Below are 13,375 nucleotides of genomic sequence, written 5' to 3'. Positions count from 1 at the left end.
GAAATCGTCGCGGGTACTTTTACAGATCGCGAGATTCTCATTGTGTTAGGGCCTCTTTTAACCCGAGAAGTGGTGGACCTCCCGGCCACCTTCCACGCGGTGGGGAGGGGGGTATTTTTTGCTCCCTCGTGTCTCCGAAACTACTGATCTGATCCGTAAAATTTGAACGGCGCTCGATAACCCTTTCAAATTTGTCGGGGGAACTCAAATTTCATTGACCTCGGAGTCACCGATGACATCACAGGCTATAGCATCGAGTAAAACGCATTTTGTCGAAAATCAGCGATAAGGCGTAAGTTGCCTAGTTATACATATGCTGCTATTGGAGGTCACTGATAATACCAGATCAGGTCACATGTCAGGTCACCAAGGGTCAGCACATGAACCCAACTTTACTAGGGTTTTGTGATGCATGCTTTATGGCCAATTTATCATATCCAACTTAATGGTGTTGGTTATAAGACCATCAGATACGGTTTAGGTCACTTTATGGTGGAGGTCAGGTCAATGTCAGGTCAAAAAAGGTCAAATTTCAACGTAAATAGTTTTGCATAAAATGAGTATTGATTCGATGCAGCCCGTCACGGCGAGGTGATCTTTATTTTGCGCTACGTGGTCTAGAATTGCTAAAAATTAACCCGCGCACCGACGGGGGTCTGCGCCAACTTAGTACCGAAGGGGGGGGGCGGATGACCGCCCCCCCCTGAGATCTCGAGAACGAAGCAAGATAGCGACAAGCGGTAAACGGCATCGGATACGCACGGTCAAGATCTACACTTTTTACTAAGGTCATTTTCAGGTCAGGTCAAAGATGACGTCACAGGGGTCGAAAAAGTCAAAATGGCGGCGCTAAATATGGAGAGAATTTTTCTCGAATAACTTTCGAATTAGTCATGATAAGAGCAAACTAAGGGCATCATCGTGATCCTCTCGTCAATCCGCATCGAATGATATATATGTTGACCTCGAAAGGTCAAGGTCAAAGGTTGACCTCAGGTCACGTGACCTCGAGGTCATCATGTATATCATTCGATGCGTCTTGACGAGCTGAACACAATGAGACCATCCACGCGTCTGTATCTTGTTCCTGTACAGAGTTATTGGCCAAAAACCTTTGGTGACCTTTGATGACGTCACATGACCTCACAGCTGCCCAACAGCAAAACAGACCTCAAGGTAGTGAAGGTTGATCGTATATGAAGTCATGTATGGTATATGGGGCCATTCCGACCCGTTTTAGTGGTAAAAACAGGGAGTTGATTTTTCCCCCATTGACTTATAATGGGGAGGTCGCGAAATTGACCTGACCTTAGGTCACCGATATCAAAATTCCGAGATATACAAATTGTAGCTACTAATGACCTAATAACATCCTGCGACTTTCAAAGGCCTCCGACATCTACTGTAGCTCTAGCACGGTGACAAAGTTGCAAAAAAGTGATTTGAGGTTGGGTCATTCAAAGTGACCTGGTGACCTGACCTTGAAAGGTAGGAGGTTCAAACTTGCACACCATGTGTAAAATTGATAAGGGAATAGTCATACCAAATTTCGCGGCGCTACGCGCCGCGGTTTTCCCGCTATTCGCGAAAAACCTCAGGGGGGGGGCGGATATCCGCCCCCCCCGTCGGTGCGCGGGTTAAGTTTGAAAATTTAACCCGCGCCCCGTTGGGCTCTGCCGAGCAACCCGAGCAACCCGTTGGGGGGAGGGCATTTTGCCCCCCCCCCCTAAGATCTCGAGAACCACGCAACCTAGCGACAAGCGGCAAACGGTGTTGGATAGCCCTATCAGGGAACTACCTTGTGACCCAATTTTATTGACCTAGGTCAAACCGATGACGTCACAGGTCAGGTCCAAGGTCCAATTTTCACCGTTTACAGGCATTTCAAGAAATGCGTTGTAAAATCGAGTAAAATGCATTTCATTGAAAATCATCGATGGGGAAATGTTCTTCAAACACATATTTTGCTAGTTGAGGTCACTGATACCAGGTCAGGTCACTGAGGTCAGGTCACTGGGGGTCACAATATGAAAGTGCCGTGTGATACATGTTTTATGGTCCATTTTACATGACAAATGCGATTATGTGGGTCAGGCAGCCTTTGGGGCCAGCTTAGGTCACGTTTTGGTCAAGGTCAGGTCAAGGTCAGGTCAAATTAGGTCAAATTTCAAAGTTGATATTTTTGCATAAAATGGGTATCGAATCGATGCAGCTCGTCACGGGGAGTTCAATGGTGGTCTTTGTTTTGCCGTACGAGGTCTAGAATCGCTAAATATTGAGTTCAAAAATTTGACGTCATCATTTTTGAACAGTTGTTTCGCTATAACTTGGCCAAAAAAACGAGATATCGATCTGAAATTTGGTATCTATATAGAAGAGCGCAGGGACTATCACATATATTCCGGTTTTTTTCGAAATTCGGGAAAATTTTGGATTTTTTTAGTTTTTCTATAAAAATCAATTTTTTGATTTTTTTTTATCAAAAACCCAAAATTTTGAAAATCCGAGATAGCATTTTTGTAGCGCCGCTTTTTGTCTACTAGACCATGTGAAGAACTTTGAAATTGCTTGATAACTGTAGATTTGGTGAGCGTTTCAAGATTGCATGTTTTTTTGCTCATTTTTGCTCGAACATGACCTCAGTTTGACCTCAATAGCTCCTGACCTAAGGTGACCTAAGACTTGAAATTTGGTGTGAAGGTGTCAAATTGATGCCCGGGAAGGTACCGAAAATTTGGCGGCGCTGCGCGCCGCCGTTTTCTTGCTATTCAGGAAAAACCACAGGGCCCCCCCCCCCCCAACGGGGCGAGGGTTAACATCATCAATTTCGAGCACTTTTTTCGTTATAATTTGGCCAAAAAATTGGCATCGATCTAAAATTTGAAATGTGAATTGAAATCGATAAAGGCTATTCAGTTCCTGATTCCTCCGTATCCAACCTACCTGCCTTATGTGTATTTATTACCTGCCTTATGCCTGCTCATGTGCATTTCTTTCTTAATAATTTCATGCTGCAAATATGTTCAGTGATGTAACTGCATTTGCAAGAAGTTTCGTAAATATGTCTTAACCCTCGCGGGCCCGGGGGGGGGCGTTTTTCGCCCCCCCCTGGCGAATACTTGCGATAACTCCCGAACGCTTAGGGATAGGAAGGCGAAACTTTCAGTACCTTTTCTCCCATCAATCTGACATCTTCTGAAATAAAAAATTTGGACCTAGCCCCCTTGATGACGTCACAAGGTCCATTTTTCTAGACCCCTGCACGGCAAAAATCAGCGTCACAGACGCAAACTTCAAATAGCTGCTAAAAATAGAGTTTTAGAGATAAAGACAATTACGAGCACGGCTGTGTAGCGTTTGACCTAGAGAAAAATAGAAAAATAGTTTTGGTGACCTGAGGTCAGAGGTCAGGTCAACGACCCCGAAATGTGGTTTTAGTTTTTCGCAAATAACTTCGACAAAAATGGTCCTAGAGCTACGGCAGTGGTACCATCGCATTCGCCTTGTCAAGCCGCGTCGAATGATATATATTTTGTTCGGAAAAGGTCAAGTTTCATGTTGACCTCATGTGACCTCGAATGACCTCTGGTTGACCTTGACACATGAAAGGTCGTTTCTGATGGATTTGTACCCGCTGATCACGAATCTGGCATCTATTTTCCTCTAAGCCTTCATTTAGAGCTTCCGGATGGCAAAATTGTCTTATTTATTAGGTATTACTAACTTGAATCAGTGAAATAGCCTCTAGCAGGGATACTCTTCTGTGACCTTGACCTTTTAGCAGCCTTGTATCGTAAGATGAACCACAAATAGGGAACTGATAAGCCTCAAAACATTTCAAAACATCTTGGAAGTTAGCACGCAAGATGTGCGAAAAAGTGCCAAGTTTGAGGTCAATTTTGAGCGTGACCTTGACCTTGACCTTTGATTTGTAGCACATTTTCGAAATCCTCAGATTCTCTTCTTTCGTTTGACACCCAATTTTGCCGGTTTGATGCAGCCTGCCGTCCTCTAGAAGGCTTACTTTGAGATCACTACACATGTGCCGGTTTTGGCCTTTGACCTTGACCTCTGACCTTGAAAATTGACCTGAGGTCAAAAATTTTAGGTGCATTAGAATCGTCTCGTAAGGACCTTTCGTTTGGTATCGCTTTTGTTTCCGTAGCTCCCTTATTTACGGAGTTAGACAGGGGGGCGAAAAACGCCCCCCCCGGGCTGCGGTGGTTGGGATTACCCCCCAGGCCCGGCCGGGTTAATCGAAACTTCTTAAGGACCATCAATCTTCCGTCTTGCTCCTGTCCATCACACGCCGCCCTGTCAAAGGGTGCCGCCCATGCCCGAAATAGCAGGCGTGACCGGACAGTGCCCCTGACAGTGACCTTGAGCCGACCCCAGCTGCTCCCCTCCCCTCACCTCTCCCCTCCCTCTACCCCAGGAGTCTCCCTGTAAACGCCCAGCCCGGTAACAGGGGGCGGCAAAAACTGGACGGCGTTTAAACCGAGCGTGGGATCGTGATTGGAAGATACCTTGTCGGACGATGCCAGGCCCTATCTGAATTGATCTCTGGGGCAGGCAGTAGTTGTAGGTGCGTATTAACCCTCGCCCGTAAACGGCGATCTGCCACCTTCGCCCATGCAGGGGGGGGGGGGGGGGTTGGTGCGACCCCCCCCCCCCCTTGGCGTTTGAAAACGGAGCGTCGTAGAGCTTAGCGGAAAAGACCAACGGATTGCTCTCGCCGAGATCTCGCGATTGGTGGTATATTTTTTGGTCTTAGGTCAACATTTGACCTACTTTTGACCGGTCAAAGGTCAAATTTTCGGAAAAATAGACTTTTTCAAATTTTCCGCGGAGATTGCGGCAAAACGGTGGGAGATATCGACTTGAAACCTTCACTATCGTGTTCCTTGATCAATTCTCTATCGTTTGGTATGTATTTCGTTTCCCTAGCTCTACAAATGGCGCGTTGGGAGCGCCGGAAGTCGGCAAGGTCACAGTCGGCGGCAGAAATTCGAAAAATCAAAATTTAAATTTTTGAAATCAGAGGCCTCTTGCACCAAAATACCTAGCTAGGTAGAATCGGCAAAATACCTACCTAGTAAAACTACCTACGGCGGTAGCTTCTCTTGCACCATCCTACCTACCTACCTAGGTAAATTTGACAGCTCGCGTTTTTAGGATTTGTTTTGATTGGCTGTTTGGCGACGAATTATTTGTGGGCGCAAACAAATAGTAACTAAAGAAAACAATTAAATGGATATTGTTTTTATTAATATACATTTTGGTATTATGAAATCATTTTTCATTTACGTAAATACCGATAGAAGTTATTTTGATATTAAATTACTTGAACAAATAAGCTTTGTTTCCATGGCAACGAGTGAGTCTTCAACCTGGCTGTTCTGCTACGGAGGTTTATCGCCTTGGTACGGAGAAGCACCTCTGTGAACCCATGGAGCATTTGGTCAATTATATTATTATTCACTCATAAAACATTGATTTATCATTGTCTAAACATTTTGTAATGCCTAATTTACATAAAAGTACCCGTGGAATATCATGTACCTATTGTGCCTATTGTTACTAATTGAATCATTTTACCTAAGCTTTTGCTAGTTATTTTCGAGGCCCGAATTTACCTTCAAAACGTCAAAATTTCCTCCGCGAGTACTACTTTCCGGCTTTCGGTGCAAGAGGAAAACAGCCGGTCGCAGTTTAACAACTGGTAAGTTCCGATGCCGCTCGGTAGAATTTCTAGGTAGATTTTCACGGTAGCGTTTTTTGGTAGGTAGTTTGGTGCAAGAGAATTTAGGTAAAATCGGAATTTACCTGGGTAGGTAGTTTGGTGCAAGAGGCCTCTGATTGTATTTTTGGATTTGGGATGTCCAGTTGCTCCCTATAGAAGCTAATATTGCTGCATATTCCCATTGAGGTGACAAGAATTAGCAAAATAGTGGTTCGGGCGCTTTTCAAAAATAGTACCGGACGCTGTTCCTCTTGTGACGTCATAGCTCCGTGACCTGACCTGACCCGGTCAAGTTTTTTATACCATATGATAGCCAATACTTGCCCCAACATGCATGAGAAGTTTCATCACGATCCATCAACCGATGTCCGTACCACCGGCAGGAAACCTCGGGCGTTGGCACTCAGTTTGTGAAAATCCGGCCGGAGGCTGTTCCCTTTGTGACGTCATAACTCCGTGACCTGACATGACCCGGTCAAATTTTTTTTTATCAAAAGATGCGCAAGGTTTGCCCCATAAGGTACCCAAAATTTGGCGGCGCTGCGCGCCGCCGTTGGGGTTGCACCAACCAACCCCCTACATGGGCGAGGGTTAAGTGAGAGACGGCTTCACTGATTTTGCATAGTTTGCTACGATTTGGGATGAGCCACTGGACTGAATTGGCAAAGTTCTATAGGGCTCGATAATTAAACGTTTTCATGTGAACGCTACCAAAATCGTGGTCCAATTTATTACGAATCTTTAATAGGGCAAAATATCGTCAAATCAAATTCTACATAAGCAATCACGTAGCAAAGCCAGCTATCTTTTTAATTTTTAAGTAGGTACTTGCCTTGCCGTGAAAAGTTGTTGATTCTTGCCTGGCTAAATAACAACAGTAGGCATCTACCTTTCTGGCAAAATTTGTCATCAAATTCTGTATTGCCTGTTTTGACTCGCTTTCTGTTGTGCGTTAAATTTAAATCCAGCGTTTCTCACTTAAATAGCATCAGGGTTGGCTCGAAGGGAAAGGAGGTTGATGAGCAACTCAGGAACGTGAGCCGAAACAGTCTCAAAACGAATCGGATGATGTCTCAGAGGAGTTCTTATTTTGACGGTAGACTGCTCATTTGTGTGCCAGTTTTGTTTTGGGGTTTTCAGTGCTCAGTTTTCGACTCTTTTGTTTTTTTAGACTCTTGCCCAAAATTGCAGATCACGCAACAGTAACACGCATGCAGTGGTAATAAGTGTTAAGTAAACGCGCTGATAAGCTTACCCCCTTCGTCGTGAGGTCCTGTCGTAGGTGTCGCCCTAGTCGCTACGCCAGGTGGCGCTAAATGTGATAAAAGCTGTACTGGCTGATCGATGTTAATAAATTTATATCGAAACAATTTATACGGTGTCATACATTGCACTGCAACTGTATTTCACCGAACTGTATTCCACTGTTCTGTCATTTCCATCCTCATGATGGTCAAATCCTTCTCTTCCACGCCTTAATCCTCTGTTCCGGGCTGGACGGTCACCTTCATCCCACACGGGTATCCCCATCCCGAGCCTGCCCGTAGCCGGGTGCGGTGACTGTCAGGGATTGGGTGGCCGACCTGTCAACATGATGATGGGCTCGCCCACGGCGGAACACCATGGTGCCCACTCAGACCAATATCTCCCCTTAATTTCTATCGTCCTTTCGGTTCCAAAATTGTCTTGTTTGACCGAAACAGCCTGACCCCCTACCCCCCCCCCCCCCCCCAAAAAAAAAAAAAACGAAAGAGCCGCATTATTATCGCGTCGTCCATTCCGGTGACGATATTGGAATCGAGCTTAGCCTGGCGTGGGCAGACGATGTTCAGAAATCAGATTGCAGGTTAGTTTCAGATTGCATTGGTTAGTTTCACTTATGTGACAGTTGCTGAAGAGGTGTCTCGGATGCAGACGAAAGAGAACGTCAACTAAGCCTTGTAGTGTATTCCAGACAAATGCACACGGGAAAACATTCGGTCAATATGCGCCAGTGCTCGCTATAACAACGTAGTAACAACAACAAGAAACAAATATCTGTGAAAAAATGAAATACAGCGCGGATGCCTTCTGATGAGTTGCCGCTGTCGTTTGCCATTTGCCGTAGAAGCTCTTGGTCCACTGTGGATGATGGTCCGCTCTTGGTCCGCTGTGAAACTTCCCCAAGGGACAGTTTTCTGGGGACTACATACCGTATAAACTCCTTGGCCGCTGTGACTGGTGACGTCTTGAAGGAGGAAAAGTTTCTCGGAAGAATGAACCAGAGGGGAACTCGAATGCTCGTCCACAGCGAAAACCTTCCAGGGGACTTGGAAAGTTTCCCTAGAAACACTGGGGCTTGGGGCAGCAGTGCGGATACTCTCCGTTCGGCTGTTCCACAACAGTGATACAGTTGGGCGGTGCCACGAACGGCGGACAGCGGAGCCGCGACACGCCCCCCGTCTTGGAGCAAACGAACCTCTCACAGCCAGGCCCGGTCCACGGCACATCAGGCTGGTGAACCCGAGAGCGGATAACCCCGTAAAAACAGCGGGACACGTGACACAGCGTGCCCTCCTCCAGCCACAGCGAGCCGTGAACGAACACCTTGTTCTTGGAAGGTGAGAAGCAGCTGCTTGAGAGTACCCCGGTGAGAAGGAGTGAGAGGGTGAGAACTCGAAGAGCTGTGGAGAGAGCCATGGTGAGGGGGTGGTGTGGCGGGCTGGCTGGAGAAGAGTGAGGTTTGGTGAGGAGATGGGGTGCTTTTAAGGGGAGTGGGGTGATGACAGGGTGACCTTTTGTGACGGGACGTCCTGGTCTTGACGGCTCGCTGTGAGGTGGGTGGGGGAGGGGGAGGGGGCGTCTGCCGGTGGCACGTGCGAAATATAACGGTGTTGACTGCTGGGTTTATGTGTATCTTAACCCGCGCCCAGCTGGGGGTCCTGGATTTCCACGCCCTGCTGGGGGGGGGGGGGTGTTTGAACACCCCCCCTTCTAACTCGGCTCCTGGGCCACGTAGCGATACGCGGAAGGCGGCGTTCGAAACAGTGTCAAAAATAATGAGGAAATCACTTCGGTCAATTTTTTGGTCAGGTCAAAGGTCAGGTCACCAGAGGTCATTGAAGGCAAAATTTCGCCGATTTCCAGGTCGAATGTCGACAATTTCCAAGAAGCCAACGCATAACTCGGGAACCAATAGAGCTACAGCGCCGCGGAAAAGCGCATTCGATAGCCCTATTAACGCCCTTTCTGAGAAATTTTCTCAGATTTGACCTAACGGCAACGGTTTTGCCTGCAGGGGGCAAAAACTGCAAAAATAGCCGATTTTTTCGGAAACAGTTTTTCTGCAATAACTTTTGACCCAAGCCTTGTACGAGCTTACTTTTACCGGCATCGTGTTCCTCTCGTCAAGACGCATCGAATGAACTATAAGTTGACCTTGAAAGGTCAACTTGAAAATTTGACCTCAGGTCAAGGTCATGACCTGACCGGAAAGGGTCATGTTGCATATCAGTCGATCCGTATCGTCGAGCTGAACACATCTAAGGCGTTTTCATTGCTCTAGCAGCCCTCTATCAAAAGCTATTTGCGAAAAACTGTTAGATACCATTCGTGACCTAAGATGACCTCAGGGCATAAACAGGGGTCACGGACACCATTTTCATGTTCAGTGTGCCTAAACCACTTGCAATTCAGTGTTTGGGAGTGTTAATAATGTCTTTCGTCCAAAAGAGGCGCATTTCAATTTTCTCCCAATTGACTTATAATGGGGAGGTCGCAAAATTGACCTGACCTTAGGTCATCGATATCAAAATTCTGAGATATACATTTTGTACATGCTATTGCTCTTAGCAATCGCTGAAAGTGTCAAAGCGATCGGTCACTCGGTGTAGCTATGACAGACATTGAAACTTTTTATGAGGTGAGGTCACTTCAAGTGACCTGGTGACCTGACCTTGAATGACCTTGGTCTGAAATTTTTACAAAATGTGTAGAATTGATGTATGATAAGGTGTACCAAAAACGGCGGCGCTCCGCGCCGCCGTTTTTGAGATATTCGCGAAAAACCACAAGGGGGGGGGGTGTTCAAACACCCCCCCCCCCCAGCAGGGCGCGGGTTAATGGCGTGGTGCGAAATCTGCCAGTTTCGCTTAAATTCAGAGCGGAATTGCGCACGCTGTAAAATATAGATGCGTAAATAAATAATGTCCGTGCTCATAGGCTAGCGCATATTCAACGAATTAATTATTTTTCACGACTTTAAATACGCATCAATGCTACCAGATTAAAGGTTCATGTCTCACCTTGCTATAAGTGAAAGCACCGTTTCGCTTTTGGCATCAATGCACAGAAAATGCGAAGCTGTCAAATATTTGTCAATACTGGGATTCGGTGTGCCCCGTTGCTTTGACACCTTAAATCTAGAGCACTCCGGTCTGTTTTCGGGGAACACTCGCGGTCGTTGCCCTTTGAGAGGCGCGGGACAGGAGAATGACCTCTGTGACGTCACATTGGCGTCACTGTGACGTCATCATCAAGTGGGACACCCGGAGCTGTGCGCTTATTGCACGTGGGGGAACATCCCGACACGGAGATGAAACGGAGGCACGGCATTGAATTATCATGTCGTTAAAAAGATCTCGGTATCATTTTGTTATAGGGGAGAGTGGGGTAAGATGCCCAGGGTGGGAAAGACGCCCCACCCCCTCTAGCGGCGAAATAAAGAATCGAACCTGGAAATTAATGTTCTTAGCGTAAAGCGGAAGCCTGCCTTGTTAACTGCACAAAAATTTGCGAAGCTCAGTTGGGCAACGGCTGGCTGGTGATTGCATGTTTTTTATTTGCTGCTTTCAAAAATATTTTGGTGTCAAAATATTGTAAATATCAAAGAAGGTAGATAATTTTTGAGTCCCTTGCTATAGTCGTGATACATTAACCCGCGCACCGACGGGGGTCTGCGCCAACTTAGTACCGACGGGGGGGGGGGGGCGGATGACCGCCCCCCCCCTGAGATCTCGAGAACGAAGCAAGATAGCGACAAGCGGCAAACGGCATCGGATACGCACGGACAAGGTCTACAATTTTTACTAAGGTCATTTTCAGGTCAGGTCAAAGATGACGTCACAGGGGTCGAAAAAGTCAAAATGGCGGCGCTAGATATGGAGAGGGTTTTTCTCGAATAACTTTCGAAGTAGTCAAGATAGGAACAACCTAAGGGCATCATCGTGATCCTCTCGTCAATCCGCATCGAATGATATATATGTTGACCTCGAAAGGTCAAGGTCAAAGGTTGACCTCAGGTCACGTGACCTCGAGGTCATCATGTATATCATTCGATGCGTCTTGACGAGCTGAACACAATGAGACCATCCGCGCGGCTGTATCTTGTTCCTGTAAGGAGTTATTGGCAAAAAACCTTTGGTGACCTTTGATGACGTCACATGACCTTACAGCTGCCCAACAGCAAAACAGACCTCAAGGTAGTGAAGGTTGATCGTATGTGAAGTCATGTATGGTATATGGGGCCATTTCGACCCGTTTTAGTGATAAAAACAGGGAGTTGATTTTTCCCCCATTGACTTATAATGGGGAGGTCGCGAAATTGACCTGACCTTAGGTCACCGACATCAAAATTCCGAGATATACAAATTGTAGCTACTAATGACCTAATAACATCCTGCGACTTTCAAAGGCCTCCGACATCTACTGTAGCTCTGGCACGGTGACAAAGTTGCAAAAAAGTGACTTGAGGTTGGGTCATTCAAAGTGACCTGGTGACCTGACCTGTAAAGTTAGGAGGTTCAAACTTGCAAACCATGTGTAAAATTGATGAGAGAATAGTCATACCAAATTTCGCGGCGCTACGCGCCGCGGTTTTTCCGCTATCCGCGAAAAACCTCAGGGGGGGGCGGATATCCGCCCCCCCCGTCGGTGCGCGGGTTAACATGCGTGTACTGTGTCCCGAACAGTTTGTTTCAGGGTGTAGTTTTATGGCTAACAAATTGTACTGATTTAATGTTGCTTCGGTACCTTGGGGTAAGATGCCCCCTTTCCTGATGGGGAAAGACGCCCCCCCCCCCTAAATCCGTAGGCTGTCCTTCAAGCAGCCCGTCAAATCATTTATTACATACTTGTGATGAGAGACAAAAGCCGATCTGGGACTATTGAGAGTCCAGTACAGTCGGGTGCTCCCCATGCCGGTCTCTCGGCACACACAGCGACTTTTTGGGCGGCATCTGACTCTGAGAGCCCTCACGACTGCCTCTGTGGGCCCCATTATTGGCTCCAGGGCCCCTCACGACATCCTTTGAGGGCTCCCACGTTGGCTCCACGGGCCGCGCTGACATCTGAGGTCCCCACGATGGGCTCGAGGGCCCTCAAGCATCATGGAGACCTATAAGGGCCCCACAGTGGTTTCCAAACGCCACCACGGAGGCTTGTTTGGCCGCGCTGGACTATGATGGCCCTAACGATGACCTCTGAAGCCCCTTACGACTACTTTTGAGGGCCCTTACGATGACGTTTGGTGTCTACTGCAGTCTCGAAGGGACTACTGATTCGTTCAGGCGATTCACGTGCCCATTTATGCCACTTATAGTGCAGGGGGCATCTTCCCCAACGCCAGGGGGCGTCTTTCCCACCCTGTGGGGTAAAATGCCACCTTTCACTTCTTCAGGAAAATGCTTGATAGCAAAAAAAGTTATCATATTTCAGGCACGGAAGTGTGATATTTTTTGGAGAAAAATGATGTCGGCTTCCGTTGAAACTCCAAGTTTTTGCTTTCCGATCGTCATTTTCGAATAATATATGACATAGTAAAACCCTGGGCATCTTTCCCCACTCTCCCCTATGCCTATTATCCGCTCACAGATTTGTTACGCGACAGACAGCGACCGTCACCAAGCCCTCTTTATATTTCTTCCCACTTGTTAAAACACACAGATAGATCATGCAAATTGCAATGACTCCAGCGGCGACAATGTTAAGCTCATCTTTGATCGAGGTTAGGACATAATGCTCCATTATCTTGTCTATGCATTAGGTAATTTTGGCGCACAGCTGATCACTATTTACGTAAATTTATAAAAGTAACTTATTGAGACAGAGGAGAGTTCTCAGGCGTTGCGTCAATGACAACATATGATAATCATGAGCATTATCATTTGATAATGCCAGCAGGCTTCTGGTAGCATCTACCTACACTTAGACCAATGACAATTCTTTCCGCGACGCCATCAGTGTTTTCGGCTCAGTTAACTCTGCGGGGACTTGTCCGCCGTGTCGGTCGGTTCCAGTTTTTACAGTCTGCTGCTGCCGTTGGGAGTGGTCATCGTCGTACCCCGATCCTGTCCAGTCAGTGACCTGTCTGTACCGTGACCTCAGCAAGGTCAGATGACCGGTCGACGCTAGTTTGAAGCTAAAGCAGTGGGCATTTAGAGTTGTGCTGTCATGTAAACATTTTGGTGATTTGTTTCGAATCATTTAAATCCTTCCATTGCATGTTTTTTAGGTAGTTTGTTAGTCTTTTGTTTTTGTATGTTGACTTAAAATTGTTGATGTATTTGTTTTTCATTTGTGTGATCAACACATTTCTGAGAGTTGCATGATTTTCGATCTGTACACCTTGCGTGCTTGATGTGGTTTCTGTATCTG

This window comes from Amphibalanus amphitrite, unplaced genomic scaffold, assembly GCF_019059575.1.
Source record: "Amphibalanus amphitrite isolate SeventyFive unplaced genomic scaffold, NRLGWU_Aamphi_draft 001079F_arrow, whole genome shotgun sequence".
NCBI classification, from domain to species: Eukaryota; Metazoa; Arthropoda; class Thecostraca; order Balanomorpha; family Balanidae; genus Amphibalanus; species Amphibalanus amphitrite.
This window is presented reverse-complemented; position numbering follows the sequence as displayed.